Source organism: Mobula birostris, chromosome 2 (genome assembly GCF_030028105.1).
Source record: "Mobula birostris isolate sMobBir1 chromosome 2, sMobBir1.hap1, whole genome shotgun sequence".
Lineage (NCBI taxonomy): Eukaryota > Metazoa > Chordata > Chondrichthyes > Myliobatiformes > Myliobatidae > Mobula > Mobula birostris.
The window spans coordinates 140296626-140310400 of record NC_092371.1 but is presented as its reverse complement, the minus strand read 5'-3'; the positions used below and the strand labels follow the sequence as shown (position 1 = coordinate 140310400).

General features: G+C 42.9%; 1 protein-coding gene across 4 annotated transcripts in view; it reads right to left on the bottom strand.

The window, feature by feature from the left end:
- Window positions 1-8897, bottom strand: part of slc2a12 (solute carrier family 2 member 12) — a 44803-nt gene extending 35906 nt beyond the window's left edge. For all 4 annotated transcript variants that reach the window (XM_072249649.1, XM_072249657.1, XM_072249624.1 and 1 more), the window contains exon 1: window positions 8753-8897. The gene's annotated coding sequence lies outside the window, so the exon portion shown is untranslated. The remainder of the gene's footprint in view (window positions 1-8752) is intronic.
- Window positions 8898-13775: the final 4878 nt, after the last annotated feature.

Below are 13775 nucleotides of genomic sequence, written 5' to 3'. Positions count from 1 at the left end.
AGGGAAATGGAAGGATATGGACATTGTGTAAACAGAATAGATTAGGTTGGCTGGCCATTTGATTACTATTTTAATTGGTTCAGCACAACATTATGGGCCAAAGGGTCTATTCTTGTGCTGTACTGTTCCATGTTCTATGTTGTATGAAGTACATAGTTCATTGTTCAGAAAGACTGAAGACTCAAAAAAGACTTCAGATGCTGGAAATATGGGGCAACATGGAAAATGTTGAAGAAACTCAGTGGGTCAGGAGGCGAAAAGGGACAGTTGAAGTTTTGTGTCAAGAGCTTTCATCAGAGCTAGAAAGAAGGAGTTAGGAAAGCCAGTATAAAGAGGCTGGGGGAAGGGGCAATGTGAGAGCTAGTAGGTGATTGGTGAAGCCAGGTTCCGTGCAGGGAAGTGGCAATGCTTTAAGAAGCTGGAAAACAATAGTTCGAAGTGGCAAAGGGTTGAAGAAGATGGATTCTGTTAGGAAAAGCAGGAGACCATGGAATAAAGGGAAGGTGAGGAGAGGAATCAGTAGGAAGAATGTTTGGATGATGGGTTCTCACTCCAGCTCTTCCTCCAAACTTTTTATACTGGCCTACTTCCCTCTTTCTTTCTATTCCTGAAGAAAACTTTTGACACAAAGCTTCAACTGCCCCTTTCCCTCCATTAACACTGCCTGATCTGATGAGGTCCTCCATCATCAAGAGAATGTGGGAAGGGAATAAGACCATAAGACCAAGGAGCAGAAGTCAGCCATTCGGCCCATCGAGTCTGCTCCGCCATTTTATCATGAGCTGATCCATGCTCCCATTTAGTCCCACTCCCCCGCCTTCTCACCATAACCTTTGATGCCCTGGCTACTCAGATACCTATCAACCTCTGCCTTAAATACACTCAATGACTTGGCCTCCACAGCTGCCCGTGGCAACAAATTCCATAGATTCACCACCCTCCGACTAAAAAAATTCTTTGCATTTCTGTTCTGAATGGGCACCCTTCAATCCTTAAGTCATGCCCTCTCGTACTAGACTCCCCCATCATGGGAAACAACTTTGCCACATCCACTCTGTCCATACCTTTCAACATTCGAAATGTTTCTATGAGGTTTCCCCTCATTCTTCTAAACTCCAAGGAATACAGTCCAAGAGCGGACAAACGTTCCTCATATGTTAACCCTCTCATTCCCGGAATCATTCTAGTGAATATTCTCCGTACCCTCTCCAACGTCAGCACATCCTTTGTTAAATAAGGAGACCAAAACTGCCCACACTACTGCAAGTGAGGTCTCACTAGTGCCTTATAGAGCCTCAACATCACATCCCTGCTCCTATACTCTATTCCTCTAGAAATGAATGCCAACATTGCATTCGCCTTCTTCACTACCGACTCAACCAAATAAGAAGGGGTGTTAGGGCTGGTGGGATAAGGGAAAATAAATGGACCCAGAGGGGAGTGGTTCCTTGAAGTTAGAAAAAAGTAATGTTCATGCCATCAAATAGGGGACTACAAAGGTGGAACAAGAGGCACTGTTACTTTAATATGCATCTGAGCATCAACGTGGCAGTAAAAGAGACCAGGGACAGACATATTGGTATGAAAATGGAAAGCATCACATAACAACATAGGAACATAACAAATAGAAGCAAGAGTAGGCCATCTGGCCTATTGAACCTGGTCCACAATTTAATAAGATCATGGCTGATCTGATAGACTCAGCTCCACCTATCTACCTATTCCCCCACTATGCAAAAAAAATCTAACTCTATCTTAAATATAATAAATGAGGTAACTTCTGCTCTAGAGTAGAGAAATCCAGAGCTTTACTAATCCCTGCAAAAAGCAGTTCTTGCTCATCTCTGTCCTAAATCTATTCCTCCAAATCTTGAGAATATGCCCCCTAGTTCTAGACTCACCTACCGGTAGAAACAATGTTCTTGTATCTATCTTGTTTATGTGTGTTTTATTCATTAATTCTACTGTATTGCTTTGTGCCTGCAAGAATATGTATCTCAGGGTAGTATATGGTGGCATATATGTATTTTGATAATAAATTTACTTTGAACTTTTGAAACAACTTCAGTACATTTGTCAAAAAGGGCCAGTCTTTCTTCCTATAGATGCTGCCTGGCCTGCTGCGTTCCACGAGCATTTTGTGTGTGTTGCCTGAATTTCCAGCACCTGTACATTTTCTCATGTTTGCCCTTCATGAATCTTGTGTCTACCTAGTATCCAGATTTCTCACTACTTTTTTTCCTTAAAGATACCTTCATGCATTTTGCTGGCTTCATATGTAAAGGCTAATTGCCTATAGTCACCTGCCTTTTGCCAAAATCCTTTTTTTCTAAAACATTGATGTCACGTTTGATATTCTACCATCTGCCAGGACCTGCCCAGAGTCCAGTGAGTTTTGCTGAGCTATTACAAAAGCCTCTACTATAACTTCCACCACGTCTTTCAGTACACTGGGATGTCTTTCATCAGGAGCAGGGGTCTTGTCTACATTTGGGTTTACTAGTTTGCTCAGCAACTCCCCTTTAATGATAGCAATTGTGTCCTATTACATCCATAGCAAATCTCTTCAGTATATTAAATACTTCCTCCACCATCACAACCAACACAAAATACTTGTCAAGAGTCTCAGGACCCAACACTACCAGGTTCAGGAACTGTTATTACTCCTCAACCATCTGGCTTTTGAACCAATGGGGATAGCTTCACTCGCCCCATCACTAATCTGTTTCCACAACTTTTGGACTAATTTTAATGGACTCTATATAGAAACATAGAAAACCTATGGCACAATGCAGGCCCTTTGGCCCACAATTCTGTGCCAAACATGTACTTACTTTAGAAATTACCTAGAGTTATCCATAGCCCTCCATTTTTCTAAGCTCCATGTACCTTTCCAGGAGTCTCTTAAAAGACCCATCATCTTATACACCTCTATCAGGTCACCTCCATCCTTCACCACTCCAAGGAGAAAAGGCCAAGTTCACTCAACCTATTCTCATAAGGCATGCTCCCCAATCCAGGCAACATCCTTGTAAATCTCCTCTGCACCCTTTCTATGGTTTCCACATCCTTCCTGTCGCGAGGTGACCAGAACTGAGCACAGTAGTCCAAGTGGGGTCTGACCAGGGTTGTATATAGTTGTAACATTACCTCTGAGCTCTTAAACTCAATCCCACAGTTGATGAAGGTCAATGCACCATATGCCTCAGAGTCAAGCTGCAGCAGCTTTGAGTGTCCAATGGACTTGGGCACCTAGATCCCTCTGATCCTCCACACTATCATTAACACTATATTCTGCCATCATATTTGACCTACCAAAATGAACCACCTCACACTTATCTGGGTTGAACTCCGTCTGCCACTTCTCAGCCCAGTTTTTCATCCTATCAATGTCCCGCTGTAACCTCTGACAGCCCTCCACACTATCCACAACACCCCCAACCTTTGTGTCATCAGCATATTTACTAACCCATCCTTCCACTTACTCATCCAGGTCATTTATGAAAATCACGACCAGTAGGAGTCCCAGAACAGATCGCTGAGGCACACCACTGGTCACCGACCTCCATGCAGAATATGATCCGTCTACAACCACCCTTTGCCTTCTGTGAGCAAGCCAATTCTGGATCCATAAAACAAGGTTCTCTTGGATCCCATGCCTGCTTACTTTCTCAATAAGCCTTGCTTGGGGTACCTTATCAAAAGCCTTGCTGAAATCCATATACACTACATCTAATGCTCTACCTTCATCAATCTGTTTAGTCACATCCTGAAAAAACTCAATCAGGCTCATAAGGCACAACCTTCCTTTGACAAAACCATGCTGACTATTCTTAATCATACTATGCCTCTCCAAATGTTCATAAATTCTGCCTCTCAGCATCTTTTCTGTCAACTTACCAACCACTGAAGTAAGACTCACTGGTCTATAATTTCCTGGGCTATCTCTACTCCCTTTCTTGGACAATGGAACAACATCTGCAACCCTCCAATCCTCCGGAACCTCTCCCGTCCTCATTGATGATGCAAAGATCATCGCCAGAGGCTCAGCAATCTCCTCTCCCTCCTCCCACAGTAACCAGGAAATCTCATCCGGTCCCGGAGACTTATCCAACTTGATGCTTTCTAAAAGCTCCAGCACATCCTCTTTCTTAATGTCTATATGCTCAAGCTTTTCAATCCTCTGTGTCATCCCTACAATCGCCAAGATCCTTTTCCGTAGTGAATACCGAAGCAAAGTATTAATTAAGTATCTCTGCTATCTTCTCCAGTTCCATATACACTTTTCCACTGTCACACTTGATTGGTCCTATTCTCTCATGTCTTATCCTCTTGCTCTTCCTATACTTGTAGAATGCCTTGGGGTTTTCCTTAATCTTGCTCACCAAGGCCTTCTCATGGCCCCTTCTGGCTCTCCTAATTTCATTCTTAAACTCCTTCCTGCTAGCCTTATAATCTTCCAGACCTCTAACATTACCTAGTTTTTGAACCTTTCATAAGCTTTTCTTTTCTTCTTGACTAGATTTTCAGCAGCCTTTGTACACAGTTCCTGTACTCTACCATTCATTCCCTGCCTCACTGGAACATACCTACGCAAAATGCCACGCCAAGTATCCCCCAAATATTTGTCACATTTCTGCTGCACATTTCCCTGAGAACATCTGTTCCCAATTTATGCCTCCAAGTTCTTGCCTGAGAGCTTTATATTTCCCCTTACTCCAATTAAACGCTTTCCTAACTTGTCAGTTCCTATCCCTCTCCAATGCTACGGTAAAGGAGATAGAATTGTGATTACCATCTCCAAAATGCTCTCTCACTGAGAGATCTGACACCTGACCAGGTTCATTTCATAAAACCAGATCAAGTACAGCCTCTCCTCTTGTAGGCTTATCTACATATTGTGTCAAAAACCTCCTTGAGCACACCTAACAAACTCTACCCCATCTAAACCCCTCGCTTAAGGGAGATCCCAATCAATATTTGGGAAGTTAAAATTTCCCACCATTCCAACCCTGTTGTTATTATGCCTTTCCAGAATCTGTCTCCCTGTTTGCTCCTCAATGTCCCTATTGGGTGGTGTATAAAAAACAGCTAGTAAAGTTATTGACACCTTCCTTTTTCCAACTTCCACCCACAGAGATTTAGCAGGCAATCCCTCCATGACTTCCTCCTTTTCTGCAGCCGTGACACTATCTCAGATCAGCAGTGCCATGCCCCCAGCTGTTTTGCCTCCTTCCCTGTCCTTTCCAAAACTTCTAAAGCTTGGCACTCGAAGTAACTATTCCTGCCTCTGAGCCATCCAAGTCTCTGTAATGGCCACAACATCATATCTCCAAGTATTGATCCATGCTCTAAGCTCATCCGCTTTGTTCATGATGCTTCTTGCATTAAAATAGACACATCTGAAACCATCGGCCTGAGCATATTCCTTCTCTATCACCTTCCTCTCGCACTGTCTCCAAGCTTTCTCTATCTGTAAACCAACAGCCCCTTCTTCCATCTCTTCAGTTCAGTTCTCACCCTGCAGCAATTCTAGTTTAAACTCTCCCCAATAGCTTTAGCAAACCTCCCCGTCAGGATATTGGTGCCCCTCAGATTCAAGTGCAACTTGTTCGTTTTGTACACGTCACGCCTGCCCCAAAATAGGTCCCAATGATCCAGGAATCTGAATCCCTGCCCCCTGTTCCAATCCTTCAACCGCACATTTATCCTCCACCTCATTCTATTCCTATACTCACTGTCGCGTGGCACAGGCAGTAATCTCGAGATGACCTCCTTTGAGGTCCTGTTTCTGAACTTCCTTCCTACGTCCCGTAGTCTGTTTTCAGGACCTCCTCCCTTTTCCTACCTATGTTGTTGGTACCAACATGCACCACGACCTCTGGCTGTTCACCTTCCCACTTTAGGATATCGTGGATGCGATCAGAAACATCCCAGAACTTGGCAACTAGAAGGCAAACTACTATGCGTGTTTCTTTCCTGCGTCCACAGAATCACCTCTCTGACCCCCCAACTATAGAGTCCCCTATTACTGCTGCCTTCTTCTTTTCACTACCCTTCTGAACCATAGGGTCAGACTCTGTGCCAGAGGCACAGCCACTATTGCTTCCCCCAGGGAGGCCGTTCCCCCCAACAGTACTCAAACAGGAGTACTTATTGTTAACAGGTACAGCTGTTGGGGTACTCTCTAGTATCTGACCCTTGCCCTTCCCTCTCCTGACTGTTACCCACTTATCTGTCTCTCGAGGTCCCGGTGTGACTACTTGCCTATAGCTTCTCTCTGTCACCTCCTCACTTTCCCTTCCCAGACGAAGGTCATCGAGCTGCAACTCCAATTCCCTAATGCAGTCCTTAAGGAGCTGCAGCTCGATGCACCTGGCACAGATGTGGCCTTCTGGGAGGCTGGGAGTCTCCCAGACTTCCCACATCTGACACCCAGTACAGAACACTGGCCTCACAGACATACTTCCTGTTTCTATTCTTCATAGCTAACCTACCTCACCTCGACCCATTATCACCGAAGCCCTGTTGAGCCAAAGCCCTCCTACTCTCTCTACCTCTACTCTAGCGCCCGCTCTATAAAGCTGTCTTCTTTTTATACTCTTCCCACCGGTCTGATGGTCTCATGGTCTCAATATCTATTGCTTAATATTTCTCTCTTTTTTCTTTGTATTTGTACATTTTTTTGTCTTTTGCATATTGGTTGTTTGTCCTGTTGGGTGCTGTCTTTCATTGATTCTATTATGTTTCTTAGATCTACTGAGTATGACTGCAAGAAAATGAATCATAAGGTTATACATGGTGACATACATGTACTTTGATAATAAATTTACTTTGAACTTTGAGCATCTGTTCTCACGATGAAGCTTTCCATTTCAGGACATCTGAGCTGTCCCCTTTTTTTCAGAAAATGTGGTTTCCCCATGACGGTCAAAGGAAACCACACCCACATCCCTTCTATTTCCCACATCTGCCCATACCCAATCTGTCCTACAAGTATTCAATAATAGAGTTCCCTGTGTCCTCACCCACAACCCCACGAGCCTCCCGATAGAATATATCATTCTCTGCAACTTCTGCCATCTCCAAAAGAATTCCACCACCAGGATCTCTTTCCCTTCCTTCTCCACTTTCCACAGGCATCTCTCCTTCCACAACTCCCTCATCCACTCATCCCTACCTACCTATCCCCCTCCAGGCACTTATCCTTGAATAATTTCTACGAGTTACACATCTCCACAAATCCACACATTGCCATTTAGAATCAGAAACAGGCCTTCCAGCTGAGGCTGTACTTTACACCGGAATTGATTGGTGTCATTTATTGCATCTGGTGTTCCCAAAGTGGCCTCCTTTCTGTCAGCAAGGCCCAGCCAGATTGGGGCATCAACTTGCCTAGCACCTTCACTCTCTCCACCTTAGCAGCAAGATCTCCCAGTGGCCATCCATGTTAATTCTACCTCTCATTCCCACACTAGCATGTCTGTTCACAGCCACCTCTACTGCCAAGTTAAGGCTGGACACCTATTGGAACAGAAGGAACAGCAACTCCTATTCTGCCGTGGTAATCTCTAATCTAATGGCATGAAAATTGATTTCCCTAACTTCTGGTAAGCACTTCACTCTATCCTCTCTTTGCTTTCTCTTATTCCACAAGCCCTATTGTCCCTTCTCTTTCCCCTCCCCCACCATCTCGATCTGCACTTCCTATTTCTGGTTTTCCTCCTCATTTGCTTTTCTTTACTGAATGGTCATCTGTCCTCTTCAATTAGTTTCCATCTTCTTCAGTCTTTTGACATTTCCACTCATCACCTCCCAGCTTCTTACATCATTCCCATTCTCTCCTTTCCCACCTACCTACCTACTCCTCTTGCCAGGATTCACCTATCACCCACCCACTCTTGCTCCACCACTTCCTCCTCACCCTTTTATACTGGCTATCTCTCCTGTGAGGCCTCCTTAAGGAAATGCAGAAAGCCCCACCTGCTAGAAGTATGCATCACTAAACTAATCATTGGAAAATTGGGGGGGAAACATGTTATGAGTTTCCAACATGTAGAAAGCTGTTAGCTCCTACAACGAGTAGGTTAGAGTTGTGAATCTAAACGTATCTGAGAGAATAGGAAGTGGGGTTAGGGAAGGAGTCCTTGAACAGCCTAGGAGGTGAGGAGTCCCACGAAAATAAAAAAGGTATGCTTCTTTTAAAAAGCAGTCACTTTAATAAGCATTGGTTCAGACCCCAGTCGTGGGTTTTTTGTGTCCACATCACCTTTCGCTCCATTTGCACCAGAATTATACAGCAGCACACCTAGAATCATGATTTCCATTTGAGGCATCCAAACATTTATTTCAAAGTCTGAAATATTGCATAATGTATACCTTGGGAGATAAACAAACAGCAAAGTGTTTCACTTTCCAAACTTCAACTGTGCCATAACTACTTTTCACTCAAATGCACACTTATGCCTGAATACCAATTCTGTGAATTATTAACTCTGCTTTTCCATTTCACAGCCTCTGGTGTTAAATATTTCTCCTGATTTCTGACCTAGACACCTTGCATCTAAATCTATATTTATAGATATAGATTTTTGTTCTTTGTTGCTGAACTTCACGCCCATTGAAGCAGTTTACCTCCCTCAAGATCTGTTCCATTCCTTCCTCGTTTACTGACGTCAACACTCTGAGGCAGTATTTCAGCAACAACAAATGTTCAAAACTAGAATCAGTTACTACAGAGAAGTGTTTTTACCTGTAGGTCAACGCATTCGCTCCCTGCTCGAAGTTCAGAAGAAAAGCTCTTTTACCTGAGCACTGCAGTGCACCAGCTGCAAATAAACTAATTTGAGTTTGAAAGAGTATTGTAATTTCAACCAAGATTTCATAAGCCCTCATACTTCCTGCTTAGACTGTGCATAAATTATATCTGGCAATGTGCCATTTTGGTTGCTACAGTTACCTTGCACTGACTCGGCAAGTGAAATGCAAAACAAGGCAGAGTAAAGTAAAAGGTGGTATGATAGACTGCTGGGCAGAGAGCAGAGTTTCTTAACTGAATGCTGCAACACGGGATTGCATACAGCAAGAAGCCAAAGGAAGAAACAATAAGTTACTAAATAGAGAGAAAAAAAAATCAGGTGCGCAATGACCAACCTCTCAGCAACTGCTTCATACATACTTTGGCTTTGCTTTGACTGGACAATAGTGACCTTCTAATGACTCACAAAGGATTTGGAGCTTCTTATATCTCACAGGTACAGCTTCCTTGTAGCTCTGTTAGTCACAAAATTGTCAGACTAGCTTTGGTGATCTTTTTGATGGTGTTTTAAAAAGTTCTAAAAACGAAACCATATTATTTGTACCAATTCCAAACTTGGGTGTGTACAGACAATTGAATAAATAGTTCAGTGGAGAAAAATCTACCAGTATAGCAGCATCTGTGGGAGGAAAGGAATTGTCAAAACTCCGAATCAGGGTACTTGCATCCATGCTCACTTGCTGAGCAGTTTTCCTGAATTAATAGCGTCTTTCCTCATAGTTATGATTTCAGCAAAATTACACTGCAGACCACAATAGTTCTTTCAACTATTGAGGTGTGGACAAGGGCAGAATGAATGCAACACTGATGGGACAAGGTGCTGAATCCACTGAAGGTGCAAAGGAACCTGCATTTTAGAACTTTGCAAGCTAGGCGCAGTTTCTTGGTTCCAAGACACTTTACAGCATGGATAGCACAGTCCCAGTGACCTGGATTCTGGATTCAGTCCTGATCTTTGGCACTGTCTATGTGGAGTTTTCATGTTTTCTGTGAGTCATTGCGGATTTCCACCTACTCTGATTTTCTCCCACATTCTAAAGATACACAAGTTGGTCATTGTAAATTTCCCTGAGTGTGTAGGCATGTAGTGAAATGTGGCTGGAGTTAATGGGAATTTGGGAAGAATAATCAATGGGAGTAGCGCAGGATTAATGTGAACGGGAGCTTGATGGCTGGCATGGACTCTTTTGGCAAAGGGCATACTCTGTCGTGTACGATACAATGAAGTTGCCAGGTGGGAGCTGCCATAAGTGTCCACAATAATTGCCTGCATTTCCATGAGGCTTGAAACACTGCCAAATGCCATTTTAATGTAAATACAAAGGACGCATCTTTAAAAGTTTGACGGCTCAGCACTTTGCCACTGGGGCTTTCCTTGACACCGGTACTGTAGCAATAAGGAAGAAAGTGTCACATGTGGCACACTTAGTCCAAAGTGTTGTGGAGATGCTTGATCTCATCTTTCTTCATTATTGCAGTCAATCTTCAGCAAAAGCAATTCATTTCATATTGTATCAAGAATTGCTGAGAGCATTGGAGACAACACAGATTCCAGGACCAGACAGCATTCCAGCTACAGAACTGAAGAAAAGTGGGACAGAACTGGCTACTTCTCCAGTCAATCTGTTCCAGTACAGTTATGACACTGGACATCAACTTTCAAACAGGCATTCTATTCCAAGCACCATCACAGCAAGAAATTATAAGTGGAGAAAGGAAATGATTTAAGGATGGCTTCAGAGTCAGAGTTTGCACACAGAGAAAAACAAGAAGATGAAGAAGATAACACTGGCATCTACTCAACATTCTGGCAAGTAGCTTAGTGCTCAGGTAGTGCAAACGTGTTTATGTATTTATTGATTGAAATACAGCGCCGAATTAGCCCTTCCAACCCTTGGGGCCACACCTCCCAGCAACCCTCGGTTTAATCCTAGCCTAGTCATGGGACAATTTACAAGAACACTTAGTTCTATCACCTTTGGACTGTGGAAGGAAACTGGAGTACCCAGAGGATCTCACTCGGTCATAGAGAGAACATACAAATTCCTTATAGACAGCTGTGGAAATTGAATCCGGGTCATTGGTACTGTAAAGCACTGTACTAACCACTATGCTACTGTGCCACCCCATATTTAACATGGCTGGTAAATAACCTCTCAATCATCAGCAAAGGTATCAATGTTAGTCCTTTGATATTCACCTATAACTGCCCACTGAAACTTATTTTCATAGTCATAGCCATAGTCATACTTTATTGATCCCGGGGGAAATTGGTTTTCGTTACAGTTGCACCATAAATAATAAATAGTAATAGAACCATAAATAGTTAAATAGTAATATGTAATATGTAAATTATGCCAGTAAATTATGAAATAAGTCCAGGACCAGCCTATTGGCTCAAGGTATCAGACCCTCCAAGGGAGGAGTTGTAAAGATTGATGGCCACAGGTAGGAATGACTTCCTATGATGCTCCTTGCTGCATCTCGGTGGAATGAGTCTCAGGCTGAATGTACTCCTGTGCCCACCCAGTTCATTATGTAGTGGATGGGAGACATTGATCAAGATGGCATGTAACTTAGACAGCATTCTCTTTTCAGACACCACCGTCAGAGAGTCCAGTTCCATCCCCACAACATCACTGGCCTTACAAATGAGTTTGTTGATTCTGTTGGTGTCTGCTACCCTCAGCCGGCTGCCCCAGCACACAACAGCAAACATGATAGCACTGGCCACCACAGACTCGTAGAACATCCTCAGCATCGTCCGGCAGATGTTAAACGATCTCAGTCTCCTCAGGAAATAGAGACGGCTCTGACCCTTCTTGTAGACAGCCTCAGTGTTCTTTGACCAGTCCAGTTTATCGTCGATTCCTATCCCCAGGTATTTGTAATCCTCCACCATGTCCACACTGACATGGAAACAGGGGTCACCAGTACCTTAGCTCTCCTCAGGTCTACCACCAGCTCCTTAGTCCTTGGCATTTGTCTATTTCACGAAGCTGCAGTTCCCATCAGAGATTTAGCCCAAGTATGCCCCAAAGAGTAGGATTTCTGTGATGAGAGTGTCTGTCCTTGAGATCAAGGCAATTTGACCAACTGTGGCAGTAGGGATGCCTGGTAAATTCAAATCAATTGGCATCAAAGGAGAAACATTCCGATATTTGCAATTAAACTTCATGAAAGCCTTACTAACGAGTTCAGTTTCACTCCAGCAATGAGCTGTTAATTGGAAAGTATTATTTGTATACCTAAGGCAGGATCAGGAGAGGTGACTGTTCTGATAGCCAGGAAATGGATTTTAATGGCAAAGCCATAAATCAAGAAGAGGCATATGTGTCTATGTCTTAATCCATTGATATGATTTTATTCTTACTTCTTCTGTTGCTAATGATGAAAATAAATCTAACAACATTCTTTAATTCAAGAATCCTGCACAGTTATTTTTCCCCAGTTGATCTTAGATTGCTGACACAGCAGAGAAAACAAAATATCACCAATCTCAGAGTCTGTGTCACAAAGGCAGTTTGAGTCTCTTCAAAAGCAAGAATTATTTACCCAGATCAGACAATTAGTTTATGTATCCTCCTCTTATGCTGTATGGGTTGAAATAAATTGGCTCCAGTCAGGGATACATCAACTACTTGATTCTGTCACAGGACACATAATCCAAGACCATTGATTAATAATCCTGAAACAAAGTCAAATTCCATTGCAGAGTCTGTGGAATATTAATTCTGTCATTTGTTTAAATACATCTGGATAAAAATGCTTATGTCAGTTATGCTGTCAATAAAGTTAATCTGGCTCATGTGTCATTCAACACTCATTTCAATGTTTGAAGCTTAAATGTCCGCTGAAATGAGCAATTGGGGATTGAAAATAAATGCAGGCTTGCCACTGAGACATTACACAACTAAAATAAATGGTGAATTATTAAAGGATTTGTTTGAATTGTGAGATTAAGGTTGGATTTATTCCTGTCATTGTGTGGAGAACCACTATTCATGCTTTGTTAGTTAAAGGGAGAAAGGAAAGAGTAGCCATGCAGAAATATGACAAGACTAGCCTCAGTGAAAATAATTGCTTTGCTCATTTAAACAATTCTGGATGTTTACTGATGCTCTCCTTGCAGGTGGTGTCCATGAGATAATTATTCCGCCAAATCTATTTTCTGAGAGATCATTTGTGGAATTACATGGAAAGTCCTGCAGAGATTGTGTGTCAAATTTTCTGAAGGATTTTGGGGCTCATTTGAAATCCAGCCTCCATTTTAATAAGAGGTGAACTGTGGCCTGCCTGAAAATGGGGGTGAAACCTACCGCACAGGTGGAATGACTTGAAATTTGGATAATAGAGAACAGGAAGACCGAAACAAAGCTACACATTGGAAGGGGCACCGACCCATTACAGTTTTAACAGAAGCCACTTGCGATCCCTTCAAAGATGGGATTGTTTAAGCTGCAGTTAAACTTCTTTCATAACACACAGTTACACACTTTTTCTGCTGAACATTATCAATGTCTAAATCCTGGAACTTTCCTATCCAATGGACCAGACAACTGTTTTTTCAGGAGACAGCTTAGCACCACTTCTCAAAGGGATGTGCAATAATTAAGTGCTTTTCCAGCAATGCCCTCATTCTGATAATGAATAAAAGCAAAGGACACAGGAAACCAGTTGGAGTTTCTGCACTGGAGGTGCCAACTAGATTCATACATTTCACAGAAATGTGATATCACCCTTCCTCTTGAAGGGCTTTGGTCTAAAATGTTAACTGTTTATTCCCCTCTTTAGAAGCTGCCTGACTTGCTGAGTGCCTGCGGCATTTTGTGTGTGTTTCATAGAGGGGTCCTGAGCTGAAAGTGTTGCAGGACTGTATGTGAGCTGATCCAGAACTGACTGAGCAGCAGTCAGGGAAGCTCATTGTGGCAGAGGTCATGCCACTGCTACTATTTGA